This window comes from Eubalaena glacialis, chromosome 5 (assembly GCF_028564815.1).
Source record: "Eubalaena glacialis isolate mEubGla1 chromosome 5, mEubGla1.1.hap2.+ XY, whole genome shotgun sequence".
Lineage (NCBI taxonomy): Eukaryota > Metazoa > Chordata > Mammalia > Artiodactyla > Balaenidae > Eubalaena > Eubalaena glacialis.
In genome coordinates this window covers 140,166,752-140,186,812 of record NC_083720.1, presented here as the reverse complement: position 1 = coordinate 140,186,812, position 20,061 = coordinate 140,166,752, and the positions used below count along the sequence as shown (strand labels likewise).

At 36.0% G+C, this 20,061-nt stretch overlaps 1 protein-coding gene and 1 pseudogene across 1 annotated transcript in view; one reads left to right on the top strand and one right to left on the bottom strand.

Moving 5' to 3' along the window:
- UNC5C (unc-5 netrin receptor C) overlaps positions 1-20,061 on the bottom strand; it is a 393,314-nt gene that overhangs the window by 284,773 nt on the left and 88,480 nt on the right. The window lies entirely within an intron of this gene.
- On the top strand, positions 65-10,627 carry LOC133092493 (ubiquitin-conjugating enzyme E2 A-like; annotated as a pseudogene).

Genomic DNA, 20,061 nt, shown 5'->3' with positions numbered 1-20,061 from the left:
GAGGACTAGGATACGTGGTCCAAATCTGAGCTCAGAGAAGCAGCAGCAGCAGCAGACTACCTTGATGCGGCCAGGCCCAGCCCCTTGGATGAAAACCGTGAGGGCAACGGCAGCGGTCTTGATCCCCCGCAGCAGCAGGAGCAACTGGCCCTCCCCGGCCGCTGAGGGGCCACAGATTGTAGCGAGAAAGCAGCGCCGCTATCGTACCGCGTTCACCCAGTTGCAGCTGCAGGAGCTGGAGAACGTTTTCCACCACACTCAATACCAGGACTATATATTTCTAATTCACTATGTCGTCTAACATGTTGAAACATAGTAGGCATATAGCAGATAACTATTAACTGAATGAATTATAGTATCTTTGATTGCTTCTTTCTCAGACACTACTTGTTCATTCTATAATAATGAGCCATATTATTTCCCAGCCAATTTGTATGTTTATTTTTCTCTCTTTCTCTAGACAGTAAGCGTTTGAGCTCCAATGTATATTCATTCACTCATATATGTTTATTAAGCACCTACTCTACCCCAGACAATTAACTAAACAATTAATAACAGGGGCAATAAATAGGGAATGAGACAGAAATGTATCTATTCTCATTCCACAACAGGACACAGGAAAGAGAGAAATACACTACTGCCTGAAAAGTGCTTTGGGAATGCAAGAAGGGATACCTATCTTGGATCAGATGGGTAACAAAGACTTGGCATTGAAAGTGGCCTCCAAGCTGAGGTTTGGAGTAGATCTTAGCCTTACTATCCTTCTTTTACACACTAAAATCAAGACCACCTTCTTTCTCATGTGTGGAACTCCCTTTCAGTTTTATCAACATGGACTGTAGAGCACTTTTCCCTATACGGAGAAAGAGCTAGTACTAATAAGGTATCAGAGTGACTTTCACTTGGCTTGTAGCAAGTAAAACCCAGGACAAGTTCAAAGTTAAGACTATGTTATCTTTCTCCCCATTGGTCTCCTTCTTGAATATCCCACAGTGACTATGAAGTTTCAGCTCAAAGAACTTATTATTATTCTACTCTGTGCACTGGAGTCTAGCTCCATAATATGAAAGCACATTTCAAGGGCCACAGAAGCACTGAAGTCTGTCACAGCCCATTCCTTCCAATATTTGTTAAGTTCTCTCAGAGTACAGAAACACATCACAGGACATTCTTGCTCTTGCAGAAATAGGATAGGTTGAATAAATTCTGCATTTCCCATACTTTCACTTAGTCCTTTAATTCATTCATTCATTAAATGAATAGAGAATCCCATGTTTACTTGTATTGACTGGTGTGGGGAGCATAAATTCCAGAGATAAAAGAATTTATCTCTGGATAAAAAGAAAAGAAAGCAGACAAACAAAAGATTTTTAAATGTTACATGAATTCTCAGTGGTCTTCCCGATTCTGATATCTCTTCCAGGTGAGATATTATTTCTCAATGCAAAACAATTTGAATGAATGAATCAAGTTGGACAGTGAAGCTGAAGTTCAATTCTGCATAACAGTCGAGGGAAAAAATCAAAATGCAGCATATTGATTGTACCGATGGTTTTGACAATATTGAAGTCACCTCTTTTTACCATAAAGCTCATCATCTTCAATTAGAAAGTTATTGTGCCTATCTTGTAAATGTATAGCCAATTCCGCTGTAACTCTTGTTTTGAAAATGCAAACTCCCAACAGGAAATAATTTGAGGGTGACACAAATTTCCTATTTGATTATGCATTATTTTGCTTGTGACAGACAATAGAGGAACACAGAAAACTGTATCCAACTGAATTGGTTATATAGAAATCCACAAAATGCAAACAGACACACACACACACAACGCCCCTCAAACATCTACCAGCTACTGCAGTTCATCACATGTGTTAAGAACCACATCCATCCATACCTGGTGTTAGAGCTTCCTAACAGGTTTCAGATAACCTTCCTTCTACCCCTTCACAATAACTCTCTATGTGCAACTCTTCTATAAGCAAACTTTAGGTCTCTTTCAAGGTAAAGTCCATATTTATTGTAGCGTTCATGTATTTCTTTAACCGTTTACATGTGTTAAACTATGCTACCATTTTTTTATAATAATTATTTTTTTTAGTTCTTCTTATTTTGAATATCTATTTATTTTAATTATTTTCCTTTTTTTTGGCTGCTTCGGGTCTTAATTGCGGTACACGGGGATCTTTGCTGAGGCATGCGGGATCTTTTTCATTATGGCGTGTGGTCTGCCAGGGTTTCTCTCTAGTTGCAGTGTGTGGACTTCTCTCCAGTGGTGGCGTGTGGGTTTCCCCTCTCTGGCTGTGACGCCCAGGCTCCAGGGCACGTGGACTCTGTAGTTGTGGCACGCGGGCGCTCTCTTGAGGCACGCGAGCTCAATTGTTGTGGCACGTGGGCTTAGTTGCCCCAGGGCATGTGGGATCTTAGTTCCCCCACCAGGGATTGAACCCACATCTCCTGCATTGGAAGGTGGATTCTTTACCACTGGACCACCAGGGAAGTCCCTATACTACCATTTTTATTAGGTTACTGTCTTTGTATGTGTGTGCGCCTAATTCCGATTTTGAGTGTTATGCCCCAACCCCAGCTTTCCCATTAAGTGCCTGTGATTTTTAATTTCATGATTTTGCATAGAGAGGTGAATTTTAGGAACATACATGTTATGTTGTAGCAGAACCAATTGTACAATTTCTTACTGCTCTTTGTGTGATTTTTATGAAGACCCTCTCCACAGTTTGAAAGTACCTTATGATATTAAATGCAAATTTAACTTAAAATAATTTTATTCTAATAATTTTCTGTGATTATCCATTTGCAGGATTGGTAATAACTAGGGATATAAGAAATTATAATTTCTTTGATGGAAAAACAATCCAAAGAGAAAATTAGCTGTAGCAATCATTAATTAGTGGATTAAAAATAATAACCCATAGTCTATTTCTCTGAAATTGAGAAAATCCTCCTCTATGACATAATAATATCTTTTAAAAGTTCATGAATTATTTTCTTGGAGGTGAACTCCAAAACTCTTTTGAAACTAAAACACATTCTTCAGTATAACAGAGTGGAAAAAAATCACAATTATGAAATTAAAGGAAAATTGTAACTATGGTGATTGTTCAAATATTACACTGAATATTGCAAAGATATACAAATAACTGCAGAAACTGCAATGGATGAACAGTTCTTGTTTGGGCATTTTTGAAGCAGTCATCTTGCTAAAAGTGTGAAGACTGGTCACTCATGACAAAAGGCTCTAGGTTGTTTCTGCTAATTAACTCTAAGAATAACTCAGAATTAAATAAACACTTTCAAGCTACTAGGATAACAGAATATTTTACCAATATATACTAGAATAATGCAAACTGATCTATAGCCAATAGAAATATAGAAATAGTTAGCAAACCAATTAACGATGGGGGTGGGGGGGAGATGTCCCCATGACATTATGCTCTATTTTTCTAGAACACGGTCAATATTATGACCTTAGAAGTAATGATCTTTAACAGAATTTTATGGTTTATGTTTTTTCTCGTGTCTATTTTCTATGAAGGATGTATCATGGGATTTTCATAATGCTTCAATGAAGGCAGGAAGTATTTTTTGAAGTGCTCATAAACTCTGAATAAACTGTTTTTAATTGGGCTTACATTTTTGCTTGCCTTTTTCTTTTTTGTTAAAGAAAAATAGAGACTTAATATAAAACAGCAGGTCTGCAACTTTCTCACTAAGGAAAAAAACCTGACAGAGCAAATCCAAACCAATTAAGCAGAACAGAAACCACTTTAAAGTGAATAAAAGCATAGCTGAACATCAAATATAGGTTTAATATTGATGTGAATAAATTATGTAGCTCTAATTGTGAAATTTACATAAGTATATCATGTCAATTCTAATATATTCATTATACTTTATTAAAAATATTGTTAAAAATTCATATTTAGATGGCCCTGAATACTTGAACTGGTGGTATTTTATCACCACAGTTCTTTTTGTATAACCTAAAATTCTCAAGGATTCAAGAAATGCAAAAGATTTTAAATTATTAAGTTCAATATTTTTATTTATTTAAGATTCATAAATAATTGTATTATATAAATGAGAAAATAAAAGTCTGTCTTTATTCTGTGACATATTGTATTAAGAACCTGGAACACTAGGGAAAAACTCTAGAATTTTGAAGATGTGCTAAATAATCTTTAATAAACAATATAGTCCTCTCATAAATAGAGATGATAAAGCAAGAAACTATAAAATAAAATACTGAAAAATTTTGATTATCATAGAGATCACCATATTTTGTAGTGGGTAGAGTAGATAATAAGGGCCAGTCCGATGTAGAATTACAATTAGCTTTCCTGCAACATGGCAATTTAGCAAAGAAGTTGAATAAGCTGGATCCAATCACTGGAATGATACAGCATCAAGATAAGGTCTCATGTGATGCTGTACGATTCTGTAATAAAAGCAAAAATCCAACTAAGAAAACTTTGCTAAATTGTTTTGCACCATCAAAAGAAATAAAATTGAGTGGCAGGATCCTTATCAGAGCCTAGGACTTCAGGGTGATTAATTTCACAATTCAGCTGGAGTTTATTTAGGTGTAGAAATAAAGGCAGAGCTGCAGGTAAGCTTTGCACATTCATGCTTCTAAATTCATTAATAATCGTCTGGGTTTTCTTTTCTATTACTATAACAAAACCCATGGTAAAAGAAACTGCCACAAAGGAACTCCATTTACAGATATTGCCACTGTTTTACTAGATCAGAGTTTTGAAGTCTACCAACATAACTAAAAAATAAAATCTGTTCTTCCAGGGATTGCTCTATTTTTAACAAGTCACTCCTCACACAGATGGCCCTAGACCTAAACTTAGAGATTCCGTGAGCACTTTAAACTAATACAAGTAAAAATCTAAACCATACCTCTCCTTCCTCTATTAAAACAAAGTTCCCCCAAACCACATATCACTATTCAGCAGTGCAGATTAGAAGAATGAATTCTGGTGGCTTTGGAGTCAAGATGACTGTCTGAGAATAAGTACCCTCTTAGTTAATAATTCAACCATGTAAAAGTCTCTTTTTAAAAATATCTGTAAATGAAATGATCTTAAAAATATATTAAAAAGTATAGTATGAGGCAAAGACATATTCCTTAAAACGGAAAAACACAATTTGTGAAAAATGCTTTTAACTTTTCACTGATAAATAATAAGAGCAAAAATACAGTTATCACTCAAACAGTCTTAAGAGATAGATAGGTATTTCTTATTACCTGCATTTTGCATCTAAGGAATCTAAGCACACATTATCTGAGATGTGCTGGAATAGAAAATGCTCAGCACATGTGGAGCTTCCTAAACAGCTGCTTTTATTGATTGATTTATTTGAAAAATTTACAAATAGTAGTTCTAACTTCTGAAAATACTGTTTTCCAGAAATGATCTACGGATATCATCTCCTTTTTACGTTATCCATAAACAGTGAGGAAACTCAGCAATAAACTGAGGGCCATTATGTAGTACTAGGTCATCCCTAAATGCTAAATGTCTTTCCTTCTCCCCAAGTGAAGATGATACAAGGTAGCTTTGTTTTTAATCCCTAAAATCCTCAAAAACTCCCATCAGTCATTTCAGTCTCCTTCTGCCCTGTCATGTAGTAAGAAAAACTGCACCTCTGGTGCACATCCAAGTTCACAGGCCAAGTTCAGCTTATTTTTCTTTTACAGGCCCTTGCAATAAGCAGTCCATTATAAACAGTCTTCTTCATCAAGGCTGGCCCCAACAAATACAAATAAATAATGAAACATCCTAAGCTTCTAGAATGTAAAAGATTTATAAGCACGGCTGGCATGGATGACATGAAGAAGGGTTCAGAGGTCATTCGAACCATAAACTCAAGATGAAAAATCTGAATCATTTAGCAAAAAGAAGAGTGTTAGGTGAGTTTTCGTTTGTTTTCTTTCCTCTTTTCCTATTTATGTTTTAAGACAAAGTTTATTTAACACAACACATATGCATCCCCTTAGTTATCTGATATGGCTAGGGTTATAGATAAGCTTCTGATAGATGAAAGAGAAATGCTTTTAGAAACAAACATTTTTATTCGAACTTTTTTTGAAGGAAACTTTCCAAAACCATATCACATACTTCCTTGTTTGTGTGGTATGTTGAAAATGTAATTAAATCTTTTTTGATTATTTACAGCGTCATCCCCCCGAGTGCATTCTATGGAACGTAGGATGTTAATGGTGTTTCAGGAAAAAAAAAAGTGTTCTGAGGTCAAATAAATTTAGGAGATTCTGATGTCAACTTGGATTTTCTTAAAACAATGAACATTCCCATTTGACTGGCTAACTGGGTGGGAAACATAAACCCATATGTCAGAGTGTGTAGTGACCCCACAAGCACAAGGAAATGGAATGTCAGTCTTTCTCTTGTAATCTCATAGCACTGCTCCTTCACCCACTCCTTACCAGAGGTTGAAATATTAGAAAGGGAGAGAGAAGGGTGCAGAAGGAGAGGACAAGCCAAAAGCTTCCATACCCATAATACCGATTGTCTGTTTTCTCTCCTTCACATTTCTCTCCTGTCTTCCAGCTCTCTGTGGCCACAGATTTGGCCAATTGTTGCTGTTTCTGCTTTTTATTGGCATTTCTGCCACTTCCATTCTTTGTTTGGCAGGGCAGCTACCTTCAGCGATTTGTGTTTGTGTTACTGTTTGGATATGTACAAATCACAGATAGGCTCACTGTTGCTCTACATGGACAGAGATGCCAGAAATATATGTAATGGGATAAATGGAGATACCAGATTACAGATTATTTTCAGTGGGAGGTCACTTATCTGTGTTTGTTGGTCCCCCCCCCATCACTAGTATTACAGAAGGAATGAAAACAAAAAAAGAGATACCCCAGGTGAACTTAGTCACATCTAAAAAAGGTATTTTGCTCTCTAAATGTGAGAAATGTGAGAAACAGACCACTTTTTCATAACTTTCAACAGTTAGTAGTGATCATTCACATCATTTACCATCAAGAGAGGATGTTAAGAGTCTCTCTCAATACTCTCATAATTATTTCAAATATCGGTATGATTTTAATTAATAAATAAAGTCTGAGTGGAAAACTCTACTTATTTCTTTATAGTAAAAAGGCAACAGTACATACACAGCTAATCTCATTTGCATACAATGTTAAAATGTTACATATAGTTTTCTAGATGTTTATAATGGTGATGGTTAAGAAGAGAAAATTAAAATTCCTGAGACCTGACACTAAAGAAAACAAAACAAACAAACAAAACAAAAAAAGGGGGAAAAAAAAGAAGGGAAAGATTCCTGAAGTGCTTGAATAGCATGGCATGCATGCTCAGTGAACTTTTGAAAGGAGTTCAGGGAAATGAAATTTAAAGTGTTCATCAGCAAACTTAGCTCTAACATGGTTTTCTTTAATAAATAAAACTTACACTTAGTGCTTATATCTCAATTTTCATCTTCAATGTATTTTACAAACATTAGGTAATTTTTATAACACTCCAGAGAATTAGCAATGATATCTTGCATTTATATAGAGTCACTCATTTGAAGAATATAAAAGGACTTCACAAATATTAAACTTAAGCCATACTCAACTGATTTTAAAAAGAAGAGGAACAAAAACTTAAAAAATAACTTATCAGGCCATTGGAAATAGACTTAGTATAACATTAGAATTTAGAATTCCTGATATCTAAATTTAGTTTTTGACACAAAAGCATTCCTTCATGGAGGTTGCTTAAATTCAAGAGTGCTTGAGAAACTGGTTCAAAAATGGATACAAAGGGGCTAACTTCCACTTAAAGCCAGCAGACTTCCATTTTTGCATCTTGTTTCTATCCATTTCCTGAAGAGTTAAATATGTCTATCTCCTCATTACCTGGCTTAATGAAAAGAAGCAATGGCACTGCTAATGCAAGACATAATATAAAAATCATTCATAATGGACTTCAAATGAATTTATTACTTTCCTTGCAGTAAATTTAAAACTGTATGTTTCAAAAGACAATACTAAAATTGTTTTACATTTAATTAATGGTGAAAGAGAACTCCTTGGTTCGTGGTAAAAAAATCTGTCCAGGGTGCTTTTTTCTTAAATCAATATTTAACAAAGAAATTTCTAAATTACTTTCGCCAGGTATTATTTGTTTAATATGTTAGTACTCAATTTTTATTTATCCAAAATAACTCTACAAACAAATGTTTTAAAGCCCTTATAAAAAATACATATAACAACTGTTTTAATTACATAAATTGTTTTATTTAATTCTCGGAGAAAAAAATAAGTACTGCTATCACTGTTTTACGGGCGAATTAACTGAAACACAGTTGCGTAACGTACTTAACTAGGATATTATATCTAGTGAATAGTACAGTCAGGATTCAAACCAGACAGTCTGTTTCTGAAGCCTGGACTCTTAAGCACTGTTTCAGAATAAGTCACTTACATGAAGCCAACTAATATAGGAAACTACCGAGACCAAGAGATGCCAGGCAGGTAGATCAATGGCTCATCCTGCACAGAGGAAAGAAAGACAGCCTGGATAAGCAGAAATGATGTTCAACTGACTTCCATTCAGAAGCCCAGTTTGAAGAATGGCTTGTATAGTTTACCAAACATGTGACCCAGTGCACTATTGTCACCTTTTTGGATCCCATTTACCTTAACCGAACAACAGAGGTGGAGAGAAAGAAACCGAATTACGAAGTCTTGAAGGTCCCTACTATTTTTTAACAATGTATGTTCTCTTCTGCCTCTAACATTTGTACTTGGAAAAATTTTGGTGAGGTAAAATAATAGTTATCCTACAAAGAATAATTAGCAATGTATTCTAAATAATTAGTAATATATGTAGATGTGTCCTTTCCTTTTTTCACAGAAGTCCCATGCACATATTCATATAAATATATACTATGTATAGTTTCTTCCTGTACTATTTATCATACTAATAACCCAGGCAAGTGTTTCCTAGGGTTAGGGGACATAATGATGAACAAGACAGTCCTTGCCCTCAAAGAGTTTACATCCTAGTTGGAGAGAACATATAAAGAAGTAAGCTAATTGGAGAGAAAGCAAGTCGGAAGTTGGTGATATTTTAGTGGGGCTGGTCAGGAAAGAGCTAGATGATGAGAATAAGGAAGAATTCTGCCCTGAGAATACCCTAGGAGAGGGAACAGCTAACGCAGAAGGGTTGCACTGGGAACCAGCTTGGACAGGCCAAGAGACATCAGGAGGCCAGTGTGACACAGCAAGAGAATAATGGTCCTGACCAGATTAGACAGGACACAGTCAGGCAGAGGCCACTGAAAGATTACAGAAGGCTCAGAGGCCTTGGCTTGTTTTTGTTGTTATTTTTCAAGGCTCAGAGGCCTTGGCTTGTTTTTGTTGTTATTTTTCAAGTGTAATTAAAAGTTACTAAAGGGCAATAAGCTATCTATTTTTTTCTACTCACAGTATGAATTCGTGTTTGAAATACTCTTTCCTTAAGCCTTACTAACTTTCAAGAGATTCCTGTGAATGATCTAATGCTATCTGCTAACTTAAATATACTTAGGTATTATATGAACAATCAAAGCAATTGGCTGGTTATCTTTCCCCTACCCAGCCTCGGTGGAATCTGCAACCTTTGAGAATTTAATAAGTAATTCCTCCTTTTGGAACTTACTGAAAATTTGGTTTTTATCAATATTCCCTTTTGTTATTTTATTCTTTTATTTTAAGTTCATACTTTTTCAGAACTACAGTGTTAAAACTGATGTTTCTGAATAGAATTTTACCAATTTTAAGGGAAGATAGCAAACTTTATTTGGGCTATATATTTGCTGTTGTTTTAAAATATCGTTCTTTATTTGGGTTTCTGTGGGATTATTGAATTTTAAGTCTAAATGCTAATAGGATTTGAACTGTCCCTTCCTGTATGATACAAATACTATATTTTTCACTAAACTCAAGCCAAGTTTAGAAAATTTTTAAATTAAATCATGAATGTTTTTTACATATATAATCTTATATTAATCCATTAAGACTCCATCACCCGTTTGGAGAGGCAGTGCGGTTCCTCTGGGCACTTCCCCCTCAGCCTCCTCGGCCACCTTACCGCCCGCGGGGACCCCAGATCTCGGTGTATGCCCCACGCCTCACCCCGCTAGAGACGTGTCCACCCCGGCTCAGCGGCACCTCACGAGGGGCTTCAAGAGGTTACAGGAGGATCCTCCAGCCAGAGTCAGCGGGGCTTCGTCTGAGAACATCATGGTTTGGAACACCGTCATTTTTGAGCCTGAAGGGGGGACCCCGTTACAATAGAATTCACTGAAGAATCTCCGAATAAGCCACCTACGGTTAGATCTGTCTCTAAGATGTTTCATCCAAATGTCTATGCAGATGGTAGGATATGTCTGGACATACTTCAGAACCATTGGAGTCCAACCTATGATGTGTCTTCCATTTTAACACCCATACAGTCTCTATTGGATGAACCCAATCCCAACAGTCCAGCAAAGAGCCAGGCGGCTCAGCTGCACCAGGAGAATAAGCAGGGGTATGAAAAACATGTTTCCGCAACAGTAGAACAGAGCTGGTGTGACTGTTGACCCGGGTGTAGGAAGAGAAGAGGCTGGTCATAAGAAAAATATATATTGATGTGTTTATCACCTTCCTATTCTTCAGTGTCATTACATTTGCTTTATTAAAAGCAAAATAGCTGTTGTGCTGTTTCCATCTTCCCTTACCAAGCTCTTCCCACCCCTTCTACCCTCTCCTTAAACATCAGAAAACACCCTCTATGAGATCAAAGGTACTGTACCTGAGTTACATGCAAAAATTACTAATGCTTAATTCCTTTTCTGTTGTATCTCATTTCCAGTTTTAGGGCAGTATTGTGTTACTGTACTTTACACTAAGCTTTTCAAATGAATTGTTTTACAAGTGGTGCTTATGCATAGCTTGATGACCAGAATGTTATTTTTAACAGAATGATTGCTGAAGCGTTTCACCCTGGCTGGTCCTTCACTTGCGTTGGATTTAGAAGTGAATTTTTGGAATACGGCCTATAGAAAACAGGGAAACAAATCCATATAAACATCCATTTTAAAAGAGCAACGGAAGCTAAAAAGGCCACGATACTAAGATCTAACCAACATGAATTTTGTTTTTTACTGGTAGGAAGGAGAATGTTAAAGGACTCAGTCAAAGGAGTGCAGCGATCATAATAACCGACAAATCCTCCCCTTGCAAGGTATTCACTGGACACATCCAAGCTAAGTTTCAGAATACTGAAGTCTTCTGGATTTTCACTTTTTAAAGAGGTGTGGGAACAGAGGACTGGAGACAATCATTAGTTTTTAAGCTAGGGAAGGTTGGAGATCCTTTAATCTTTTTTAAAGGAGCAGTGCTACCTTAGATAAACAAATTTATAATCCCTCCTTGTTTTTTTTAGAGTTTTAATTAACCCAAGGAAGGGAACATATCTGTGGCAAACTATTTTCCACTCAAATGCTCAGTTAATGCTGCATGCTTTAGTTTCTTCCTTCCTTTCAGTACTATAAGAACCTTACAGTCAATACTTGCAATCTTTCTTTTGATATGTATATTTTCAGATAGACAGTATCTTTAAGTAGCAGTGTGGGACAAGGCTTGTAAATGTTTTGTCTGATGTTCCACTGCCACCTTTTGTGCATTTATCACTCTTCTAAATCTAACTTTGCACGAGTAACCCATGTAAAAAATGTACATTTTTCAAAACTTGTAAATAAAAATAACCTTAAAAAAAAAAAGACTCCATCACCCTTTTTAAATACTGCAGAATGAATTCCTTAGTCTTTTATCATGGCGATGGCTATTAAAATAGTACATCTCCATATATACTGATAGTCTACTGAAAGTATGAGAGCACAAAAATTTCTTTATACATTATATTGAAAACGGACGACAAGCAACAGAATTGGGGTTACCCTTGTTAACAGGGGTTTTTACAGTGAAAACAGCACTGGTTAGATGGAGACCTGCTTCTCATTTAACCTCATCTTCCTTTATTCAGTACAGGATCTTGGGAAGTTAACTTTGGGCCTCAGCAATCCCATTTATAAAACGGGGATACCTGCTTGTCTGACAATAGGTAGCAGGAATGGATTGCCTTGTGAAGTCCTTTAGGAACCTGTACGATTAGCCAAGGGGACATTAAAAGTACCACAGGTTTAAGGAGAATGGTACTCAGGTTGGAGCAGTGGATTAATAATTCTTTCTTCCAGTGGCTACTGGTACTCAGTGCCTCTGGGCTAGCTCTGATATTTATGTGTTTTAGGGGGATCATCATTGTGCAAATCCAAGATTTTGTTTCCATTAAAAAATTAACTGAAATATTAGACTCAGTCTTCAAGTATATTTAGAAATGTACCAAGAAGCATATAAATAGCGCCTCTTAGTAGAATTATTATAATGGAACTCTCACGGCAGGGTTTAATAACGTTGGAGGAAACTAAACTGACAGTGGTGGAGGCCGAGCCTCGGGTGCTTGCGTCATTCCGGAAGGGAAGTAGAGAGCAAATCCAGTTTAACAAAATGACAAAGCTGTCACCTCACTCAACTTATTTTCATTATTATTTGCCTTTTGCTTTTCTATTTTTGCAAAGGAGAGCGTTTACAGACAATTCATGTATCAAATATGTATCAAATTGCAGGGGATGTTTTGCAAACTAAATAAGCAAGGTTTATTTGTTCCCTCCTTACATATAAGTATATATCATTTTCATTCTTACTTTTTACTCCTTAATTCCATCTGTCCCCCATTCTTTCTTTTCTTAGACATTAGTTAAAGGGATGGATTCTTTTTTTTTCTTTTAGGTGAATAATGGTGAAAAAGGGAGGCGGGTGTAGCTGAATACAGCTTAGGTGTCTGTTGCATTCCATCTGGAATCAGATAGGGCTTTTTTTTTATCACCCTGTGACAGCAACAGCCAGAATGTAGGGTTTGTTTTTTAATAGCACCCTGTGATAGACCCAGAACATTAGGTATGCAAATTCAGTAAGAAAATGCTCTCAGTAATGTTGCTTTATACTATCTAATCAATAATAATATCTATAAATATTTATTGGTTTGACAATTGGTTGGTATATCTAGTGCAAAGGGAAGCATTTCAGAGAAGAATGTGAAAGTTTTTGGCAATTTGGTTGCTAAGATAAGCCTAAAATTATTATAAAACAGAGTCTGTAATAAAGCAGTAGATGAGTTTTCTAAACAATCTGAGTCAGAGAAATCAAAATCAATGGAGTCATCCAGATACATTCTTGAAGAGGAAGGAAGTAAGTCTTAAGTAACCTTGGGCAGGATGGGTATTCACTGCTGGAGTGCAAGAGAGGGTACAATTGGGATGTGAATTTATGTTATCATTAAGATAGAACCACCAGGAGTTACTTATCAAGAATATAAAGTTTCTGGAAGATGACAAAGAACCTGCAAAGAAGAGGTTGGTTTTTACAAAAGAAGATTTTATGAAAAGTATTTAAAATGAAAAAAGGACACATGTCTTCTCAAGAGTGACTAAAAGAGACAGGCCCTTGTTCACAGCTTATCTGTTCTTAAGTAACCAATAATTTAACAAGTTATTTAATCTAATTTACTATTAAGAGATTGATAAAACATAGTAAATAAGAAGGGCAGAGTGCAGCAAGAAGTAGCCAGAGGGCAAACTGAAAGCAAGTTGTAAAGACAGAAGGAAAAAATCTACAAAATAGAAGATGAGAATCCATAGTTGCCTGAATCAGGGAAAATTAGCACTCTATATGGTGATGATCTGAAGGATCACATAATACAAACTCTTACATATAATAATTACTCAATACTCAATAAGCAATGCTCAAGATGATGACTATTTAAGAAAATCTTACACGATGCTTAATATTATGAGTCAGAGTAAATCTCTAATTTTTCAATTAAAAAATCAGTATGACATGTCTTTCATTATATTTTTTAAAAAATCACTCTAAGAAATAGTCCAAAACACTTACCATGTGACCCAGCAATCCACTTCTAGGTATTTACCCAAGAGAAATGAAAACTTAAAAAACCTGTCCACAAATGCTTGCAGTGTTTTTACTCATAATTACTGAAAACTGTAGGCAACCTTCAACTGGTGAGTGAATAAACAAACCATGATACATCCATACAATGGAACACTACTTAGGAACGAAAGGAATTAACTACTGACATACACAAAAATTTGGGTGAATATCAGATAATGATGCTAAATGAAAGAAACCAGAGAAAGAAGCTGCTATATGATTATATTTATATGACATTCTGGTAAAGGCAAAACTATAGGGACAGGAAACAGCTAAGTATTGCCAGAAGCTGGGAGTAAGGAAAGGGATTGGCAAAAAGTGGACATGAAGTCATATTTTGGATGTGAGGGAAGTAGTCAATGACCAGCAGCCTGAAAATGGCAGATCCAAGAATTAAACTTAGGCCTGCCTATTTCCAGATTCAGTGACAGTGATAAGTGTTGTATATCTTGATTGTGTTGGCTACACAACTGTGATGGTTACATAACTGAATGTGTTTGTCAAATCTCACAGAACTGTAAACTAAAAAGGGGGACTTTGACTCTATGTAAATGATACCACAATTTAAAAATCAGTTCATTTTCTGGTTTGTAAATAGTGGAGCATTAAATATGTCTCTTGACTGAGTATGACTCGGGCACCACTGCTGAATCTTGGCTATCCATTCACCAGGTGGTCCTTGCTGCATTTCTCTCTCATTCCTTATGCACAGTTCAGTAGACTGGGTGGGGCTTAACATTATCTATGCTCATCTCTTTCTCTGACTCCAATCAAGAATTAACTCTATATAAAAATTATTTTAAAATACATTCATAGTATCTTGAACCATGGAATCAAGATAAAAGAGTTCCTATATAGCATGTTGAAAATATTACATTTTATCTAGAAACATTTGCTTAGACCTGAATCTAGTTTGTCCAGTAATAGCTGAATAGTTGGAGATTAGATATTCTTTAAAAAAGCCAATATCCAAGTAGTGTGTTAGATTCATAGACAGATGAATATCTGAATTAAACTCTAGTGAGATACAAAGGCCAAAAATAATAATAGCTACTATTTATTGAGCACTTACTCTGTGTCACACATTTTGCAAAGCTATTTACATGTTTTAAGCTTGAAAACTCGACTATGAGGCAGGTGACCTAATTTATAAACAAGGAAAATTACACTAGAAAATTTAGCAACTTGCCCAGTGACACACAGCTAATTTAAAGTGGCAGATCTGAGATTAAAATTCAGGCCTGCCTAACTGTAGATTCATTGAGACACAATGATAGAAAACAAAAAGGGTTACCACAAGGCAGCCTGTGAAGAATATTATAAAAGAGGAAAAGGAATCTGCAGGAAAAAGGCTCTTCTTCCAGGAAGAAGGGGCTTGGGAGCTGGCCCTATAGGATGGATACAGCTTCGATCAGTGAAAGTGAGAAGGACTTCGCCAGTAGAGGAAACAATCACTTCCATGCTCACACTTTTTAAGCTAATGTCCAGTTTAGAGTGTGATTTCTCCTATGGTCAAGACCTTCTCTCACTCAAAAAGGACACCTAAGCCAGATTTCTGGACACTGTACTATAGCTTCCGCGGAAGAACTCGGAGCCAGCGTTTTAGCCCCACATGCAACATTTGAAAATCTCGTTATCAGGGGCAAACCATACAGACTAGCTGGGCGTTACTTCCCTCATCTGTGGACTATAATTTACATATTTCTACATTTACATTACATTTACATATGTAAATACTATAATTTACATATATATTATACATATATAAATAAAATAAATTCTAATGATGGCGCACAATGGAGCAATTTACGGATAGACTATAAAAAAGTCTCCATATCCTGCTTTCCTGGCCTGGTTTTACCGGATGTACAGTGCACAAAGCAGCTCTATCTCAGCGTGGAGCTGAGAGAAAATGGTGGCAATGGATGCAGACCTGTTACAAGTGTTCATAATGTTCAGTAGTGTGAGAAAGTGTGAAGTAATGGAATTTTCTACATATTTTCCTTTGATAAATTACAACTACCAATAATGCCTGCAGATTTTTAACACAGAGGTATGGTAACGTAATAACACCTGGGAAATACATTTTTACATAGAAAAGCTGTCAGCAACAGATACACTCTTTTGAGATGAATATTTTCTCATCGTATGATTCAATTATTTAAAAAGGAAAAAAAGACACTTTAAATATTGACACTTCGTTCTAGACCTGGCAAGACACAGAGGGAACAACTGTATCTGGTAACTAAAGGAAAGACCACTGCTACCTGGCTCACCGCTAAATAGCAAACCAACTAAGCCCCAATTTGTTGAAGAAGTTTTTATCCCTGGAATTCTATTTGTTTACATTCTAGGTACCCAAAAGCAAAGAGAGGACCACTGCCCTGTCATCAATACCAGAACTCCAGATCTTTAATGAAACTGCCCCTTAAAATGTTTACATAGTTATCCTGTTATCATGTCTAGAATTAAATAAAGTAAGGCTTTTTCTCATTCAACAAATATTTGTTGAGTTTTTATTAATTTCCAGGAACTGGATTAGCTCTCAGGCTAACAGTGCCCAAGGTAACCATCTTTTCCCTCATAAACTTGGAAGCCCCAAAAGACTAATGTCATATAGAGAATATATATAAAAGTGCCTAAAATTTTGCTTGGCATATAACGTTCAATAACTTTGTAGTGATAAAACTTAATGATATTAACCAATAATGATTCCATACAATAAAAAGACTTCATTTGTGTCGAAAATATGAGAAATTTATAATCGAAGTAGTTCGCTGACCATCACTGACAGGGTGTTTGTAGTATTTAGAATTCTCCTTAAGTCTCAGTCTGGAGTCTTGTTACATTGATCCTGTCAGTGGCAACTAAATCAAATGACCCATCTAAATAAACTGATCTACAGAGACCTTATTCAAAAGGCAGGCATTGCTGATTTAAATGAGGCTTGGAATCCACCATAGCAACTTGAAACTTTTCCTACTCACAGTTGAGTAAACTGATCTTCACATCCAGAAAAGAAACATTGACAGAAACATACAAGAGAAAGTAGGCTGTCATTTCTGAAAAGCAACTGAAGAAAAACCCCACCAGGCTTATTCCATCATCTCCAAATGCCTCAAAATGTAAAATCTAGACATATTAATCATCAGGTAATAGTGATATAGTAATGTCACTAATGTACACTCTATTGGTAAAGCAGACAACTTAGAAATCCTTGATATCATAAATATCCATCAAGGAAATACAGACAGGACTTAACATTTGCTAAATTTCAATAATATTTAGTCTTTTATTATTAAGAAAATCTATTACCTTGCTACTTTTGTTTTGTCTGAAATAAGATGGGTGACAAGTAATAAAACACTTATGAAAAGGGCACTGTATTGTGTCTCATCTTAGTCAAGTCAGAAACTACATTTTTCAAGAAAGAATTATTTCAATAAGCATCTCTTCAGTGCTATTATAAGCACTGTAATATACTAAGATAAATGTTAAATTATTAATATGACTGTTTCAGAAACTGTATTTATTTTCTATCTTATATGTCTTAAACACTTAAAAATTCTGATAGAATTTCTGTTTTCAAAATCAATGTGGCAATGATTGCTCTTGAAATTTTATCCTAAGTTTTAAGTCAGAAGAAATATATGCTGGGGGAAAAATGAGAAACAAAACCCCCAAATTTGAAGATAATCTTTTTAGGCAAATATTTGTGATGTTTTAGAAATAACACAGTAGTTAAAACAAGGTGGTAATGTATATGGTGCATTATTTTAGAATTGTCAGTTCTAAAACTTTGCTTCAATGTTGGATATACTTTGTTCCCATATTTTAATGTTTCATGCAGAAGTTTTTTTTTCTCTCTAAACCTCCAGTGAGAAGTATTGGTTAACACAAAATGAATATGCTGTAATACTTTCTTTGAAACCCTGCAGTCAACCTTTTGCATATAACTTTCTAATAGAAAAAATAATCCCACATACTTCATTTTCCCTAAAGAGCAGCATGAGATTTCTAATCCTTTGCTTGAGCACATAAAATATTAAGAGCCAATTTTCAGCTGCACCTCTGTCACTTCCATTATCATTCTACACGTCCAGAGGTGATAATGGACTCTGTAAATTGCAGTCTTTCTCTATCCCAGGCCACTGAGGGTTTCGCCAGGGGACAGTTCCACACAAAGGGTGGCCCAGATGTATGTTAATGGTGCTGAGCAGCAAGAAGCAGACACCCCCAAACACGATAATGTGATGTGTTACCCAGAGGAAAGACAAAATGAGCAGAAAACAATTTCCTTAGGAATTCAGGGAAATCAACAACGACCTATTCTTGCCCATAAATCAGATGTATCTTCACAGAACCTTGGAAACGGAAGATTAAAATACACTCCTAACGCCCCACCTGTGAAGGAGCGGTCTGTCTAAACCAACACAGAATGAGGGCTCATAGACACTGATGTTTACAGAATTATGGAAAAGGCTATTATATCCCACTGACTTTTTTCAGACACAACAAACAGACCTGCCAGCATTAGTGGAGTTATCCTCAAACATGAAGTGAAAAATAAGGTAAGGTAAAGGAAAATGCTCATCTTAGCCACTGCTGAAATGATATCCACGGTTCTCCACGGTTGGCAATTTGTCTACCCAGAGAGAGCTGCCTTGCAGGAAACTGAATGGGATTGACACTGGGTTTTTAAATCATCGCGTTTCCCACTATCCCATGCAAAATAAAAATCATATTTTAGGGAAAGTATACAGAAGGAAGTGATTTAGATCTAGTTTTTCTCCCTTTTTCATAGGCATTATTCTAACTAAGTGTCTTTCAATGTAGTACCTAGTGTTCAGTGACTGATCCCACCAGACTGAGTATTAATGCTTCGGGCAAGGGGATGGGGCTGGAGTTGGAAGACAAAGCCTGCACCAAGAGGACAGAACGCCTAAAGAAAGAAAACAGACAGAACAAAATCAGACTGCGTTGCCCAGATAATTGATGCTCTGTCACATATTAGACAGTAATATACATGATCATAATTACTGCCAGTACGCCAATAAAGCTAAATGTTGGATAAATGAAGGTAAGGCCAATTTTAATTCTATAAATACATTTTGGAACCAAGTCTATATTCTTCAAAGTAACTTCTGGAAAACCAGACCTCAACAAAAAGAACCACACACACACGCACGCACATGCAAGGGAGAGAAAGAAATGAAGAAAGAAAAAAAAGGAAAGGAAAGGAAAGGAAAAGAAAGAGAAGAAAAGAAAAAAGAAAAGAAGAGGGATCCAGTATGATTATTTACTTATTAACTTAGTGCAAAATATTATCAACGAGTTCTACCTCTTCTCTTCACACCTCCCATCCCCTTCAGCAAACAGCAAGCATTCAAATGTATGAAAGCACAGCACCAAGCACTAGGGACAAAGTGAAAAAAGTTCAGTGACTTCAGTCTAGAAGAGAAACAGACAAGTAAGGAGATGATTACAATACAGTGTGGTACCCGCTCTGGAAGGGGTATCAGAAGGCTTCTTCTGATGACATTTTAGCATCTTGTCAGATTTTTCATAATTTATTCTTAGGATTTTATATCCTTTTCCTCCCTATCTCTTTCCTCAAGAAAAATGGGGAATAAAATCAATGCATAAACAGATTTTAAAATTTATACATATTTACAATTAGAACCACTGAAATCCAGAATAGGTAAATCCATAGAGACAGGGAACATGTTAGTGGTTGCCAAGGGAAGAGAGGAGAGAGGCCTGGAGAGTGATTACAAGGCCTTCTTCTAGAGGGATGAAAAAGTTCTGAAACTAGAGAGACACACTGTGAATGCACTAAGTGCCACTGAATTGTACAGTTTAAAATGGTTAATTGTATGCTATGTGAGCCTCACCTCAGTGAAAAAACCGATCGAAATACTTCACTTGAAATTTTGTGTCACTGTTTGAAACAGTCATTGTGAAATAC